General features: G+C 48.6%; 2 non-coding genes across 2 annotated transcripts; both read left to right on the top strand.

Annotated features, from left to right (window-relative positions):
- The first annotated feature begins 242 nt into the window (after window positions 1-242).
- Window positions 243-406, top strand: LOC141565275 (U1 spliceosomal RNA). The gene has a single exon (XR_012488951.1). It is a non-coding gene; the product is annotated as a U1 spliceosomal RNA (small nuclear RNA).
- A 3084-nt stretch (window positions 407-3490) lies between these two features.
- LOC141565307 (U2 spliceosomal RNA) lies at window positions 3491-3681 on the top strand. Its single transcript, XR_012488980.1, has one exon. It is a non-coding gene; the product is annotated as a U2 spliceosomal RNA (small nuclear RNA).
- Window positions 3682-4351: the final 670 nt, after the last annotated feature.

Here is a 4351-nt window from a genome sequence, read left to right on the forward strand (position 1 = left end):
CTCGGGTAGGTGTTTTCCCTAAAGTTTAAAAAAAAAAAAAAAAACCCGCTAGCGCGCGTGGGAAAGGTGTATTTTCTTAGGTTCTGAGGGGCGAAGGCGAGGTGGAGGAGGTCGGAGGGTTGCGTGTGCGCGTGGCTTTTGTGTGTGGAGCGTGTGTGATGGATCTGGGAGCGCCGCTCGAGTGAGCCTGTGCTTAGAGTGTGTGTGTGTGCAGGGAGCGCTGGAGCGTGGTGTATTTGAGCATACTTACCTGGCAGGGGTGATTCCATGATCACGAAGGTGGTTTCCCCAGGGCGAGGCTTCTCCATTGCACTCCGGATGAGCTGACCCCTGCGATTTCCCCAAATGCGGGAAACTCGACTGCATAATTTGTGATAGTGGGGGACTGCGTTCGCGCTCTCCCCTGATTACGACGTTCAAAGAAAAGGAAGGAGAACGAAACCTGTACGGTTTATCTGCAACATTCCTCTATCTCCGCGCCAAAGCGAGCCCTACTGTTCTGGCTCCCGCCAACCTGACCGCGTTTTTGGCCGCTGTTGCTTCCTATACCCTCAATTGTCTTTTTGTTTGTCTTCATGTTCCTTCTGCCCAGCAAAGAAATGACTCTTTCGTTTCAAACCCTTAAACCTGGGGCTTGGTCAGGTCAGAACTTCGAAAGCGCCATCTTATCTGTCTCCTCTTCTCTGCCATCCAGCCAATTGCTGAATCGCACCAGAAAAGTGGCTGCTGCAGCGGACGTTTTTATCCACATCGACGTGTTACCGAGCGCGAAATTCTTCCCCGCGTGGCAGGAAGGGTTTATCGGGACCCGGCAGGAGTGAAGGCAGCTGACAAAGGAGTATGGACATTCTGGAGAATTATGCCCAGAGGGCAACCAAGCTGTTGACCAAACCTTGGACCCACAATACCACTTCTAGGTCTGCATCCCAAAGAGATCCAAGAAAAGGGCAAAAGATACAAAGGAGGCACAAACATATTTATTGTAGCGCTTTCTTGTTCGGGCAAGATGTTGGGAATTGAGCGGGCTCCCAGTGACCGGAGAATGGCTCAGCAAGTTGTTTTATATGAAGCGCATTCTGGTCTTTAATCCATTCTCTTATACCTCTATTTTATCAACGAGTTCATCCCACTCACATTCACTCTACACTTGCCCCACCCTATTCTCTTCTCATTTTTCTTTTTCTTTCATCTGGTCCCATCCACAAAAGTGCATTTGCTTCTGACCACTCCCTTCCTTAGGTCACTCTTCCTCCTATCCCACCCCCTTTCTCTTATCTCCTATTGCACTAGATGAATTGCTGGCTCTCTTGATTGCTCGCTCTCTCTCCCTCCCTTCTTTTTTCCTGTCCTTTCTTTTCTTAAACCTGTGTATTTGTATACATACTTCCACATTTATCCTGTTACACAAGAAAAGTCAGATCAAAATGGGGGAAAAGTGAGAAAGAAAGAAAAGCAAGCAAACAAAAACAGAGGTACAAATGCTGTTGTGATCCACATTCAGTCCCTACAGATTTCTTTGTGGATGGAGATGGCTCTCTCCATCACGAGTCCACTGGATTTGGCCTGAATCATCTCAGTTTTGAAAAGAGCAAGTCCTGGGACAGCTAGGTGGCGCAGTGGATAGAGCACCAGCCCTGAATTCAAATGGACCCGAGTTCAAATCTGGTCTCAGACACTTAACACTTCCTAGCTGTGTGACCCTGCGCAAGTCACTTAACCCCAGCCCCCAGCCCCCTCCCCCCCCCCAAAAAAAGAGCAAGTCCACCAGAGCTGATCATCCCATTGTCTCGTTGTTGCTGGGTATGATGCTCACTTGGTTCTGCTCATTTCACTTATAATCAATCAGTTCATGTAAGTCTCTCCAGGACTTTCTGAAATCATCTTGCTGATCTTTTCTTAAAGAACAATCATATTCCATACCATACCTATACCATAACTTAGCCATTGCCCAGCTGATGGACATCCTTCGATTCCTTGCTACTACAAAAAGGTCTGCTACAAGCATTTTTGCACATGTTGGGCCTTTCGCCTTTTATATATATGTGATATTTTAAAAATATTTTTATTTATCTCTTTGGGATACAGAGCCAGGAGAGACCCTGCCGGATCAAAGTGTGTGCACGGTCTGATAGCTCTTTGGGCAGTTCCAAATTGCTCTCCAGTAAGGTTGGATCAGTTCGCAACTCCACCAACAACGTATTTAGAGTCCCCGTTTTCCCACATCCCATCCAATATTTATCATTATCTTTTCCTATCATCTTGACCAATCTGAGAGGTGGGTAGTGGTACCTCAGAGTTGTCTTAATTTGCATGTGTCTAATCCATAGGAATTTAGGGCATTTTTTCTTATGATTAGAAATGGAAGATGAACTTCTATGCCGGATGTATGTTGATTCTTCCCTTCTTGAACCAGGTCAGAGAGCGTGAGCCTGCCTATTGCTTCTCACCTTTCCATTTTCTTTTGAGATCGTCTCATCCTAAGTGCCTCACACTGTCTCACTCAATTCCTCTCCTTCTAGCTTCCTTGTTGATGACACTATCCTTACTTGTACCGTCTTCAAGATTTCTCACTCATCACGCCTTTGTGGGCTCCTTTTGAGTCTTGGGTTGGAATGTCAAATTTCCCATCCAGCTCTCATCTTGTCATCAGAAAACCATCCAACAAAGCACAGTTAACACCAGACGAGAAACGCTGATGAATCGGCCTGCTCTGGGCCAAGGCTGTGCTAAAGGTGGCGATTAAATGAGGGGCAAAAGACAAGTCGCTGCTCTCCAGGATTATTGATGATGACAAAGACTTGGCTGGTCTGTTCTGAAGGGATTTGGCCGTGGTTGTCGCTCGAAAACCTGCTAGGTCATCTAACCGAGCACTAAAAGTGAAATGGGTTTTTGGGAGGGGAAGCGGAGTGGTTTGTTCCTCTCACTTATTCCCTCTGCCCGGGAATATTGCTCCATCTGTAAATGCTTGCTTGCTTCTCCCCCTCTCTCCCTCCAGCCAGGATTTTGACCAGGCGGTGGGGCCTTTAAAGAAGCCCGTGAGGGAGGACTTCAGGACGTCGGAGAAGTGCCGGTTCTGGATCCAGGGGAGCAGAGGGCCCTGGCGCCTCTTCCGGCCGGCTGGGTTTCGCTTTAGAAGGGCTTTGAAGAAGAAAGGGAGGAGGGGGGAGGGGAAGTCCCGGGGAAAGGGAAAGGGAAAGCGCGGGAGGGTGGAGAGTTATGCAAATGTTGAGCAGGCCCGTAGGCAAGGGTTTGTGGGCCGCGGGAAAGTGTCTTGTTGCCCCAAGAAAGCGGCCCAACGTGGCCAAGGTCGGTTTTGTGGCGTGCTTCTAGGCGCTGGTGTGGTCGGGTCAAGGCGCACGGCTGGCCGCGGTTTTGTCGGGTGTAGGCAGGTAGAGCAGGGCGGTGGAGGCCGGGTCAGCGTTTTTGCAGTGGGCGCGAGTGGAAAAGGGTGCGGTGGGGAAGGGCGAGGGGAGGTCGGGAGCGGGTGGTTATCGCTTCTCGGCCTTTTGGCTAAGATCAAGTGTAGTATCTGTTCTTATCAGTTTAATATCTGATACGTCCTCTATCTGAGGACAATATATTAAATGGATTTTTGATCTTGGGAGATGGAATAGGAGCTTGCTCCGTCCACTCCGCGCATCGACCCAGTATTGCAGTACTTCTGGGAACGGTGCACTTCCCTCCGGGGATCATTTTGCGTACGAGAAAAAAAGAGTTGTCGAGAATTTACCCTTTTTCCTTACAGGTGAGCAGTCTTCTTATCGCCTTCCTGGTGAGAGTAACTGCAATTGTCTGGGCATTACCCCACATAGCTTGAAGCGTTCCTTCAGGTGGAAGGCGACAATTTTTCTTGATTTTTTTGCTTGCCACTGACTGCGCTTCAGGGAGTGGAAGAGAGTTGGTGAGGACAACTGGTGCAAGGGCCTCATCGAATCCAGTTCTCACGCACGCACGCTCCCTGTGATCTAGATGCACCACTACCCAGCGTCTCAGATGATACATTTGGGAAATAACACAAACTTTCTGTCACGGGATTGCACCTCCTCTCTCTGTCTGTCTCTCTGTCTCTAAATCACTGTCTGTGGGTCTTCTAGGAATTCTCGTTGGGCTTGTGTGGGATCTTCACTTTTTTCTTTGAGACTTTGGTTGTACTGTCGATGTTTTCAGCTCAGTTCACGAAGATGGATTCTTCCTGCCCTCATTCATTGCTCATTGATCGATTACCTGGGGAGGAGGTGCTCCTGTTTCACAGGAGGCTGTTTTTGTCTCTGATGCGCATGATCGGAATTAGCACCATAATCCAGCCTTTTATGTATTCTAATAGGCCCACCTCTCATTAGAAAATTCTTCT

The sequence above is a fragment of the Sminthopsis crassicaudata genome, chromosome 3 (assembly GCF_048593235.1).
Source record: "Sminthopsis crassicaudata isolate SCR6 chromosome 3, ASM4859323v1, whole genome shotgun sequence".
In the NCBI taxonomy this organism is placed as follows: Eukaryota; Metazoa; Chordata; class Mammalia; order Dasyuromorphia; family Dasyuridae; genus Sminthopsis; species Sminthopsis crassicaudata.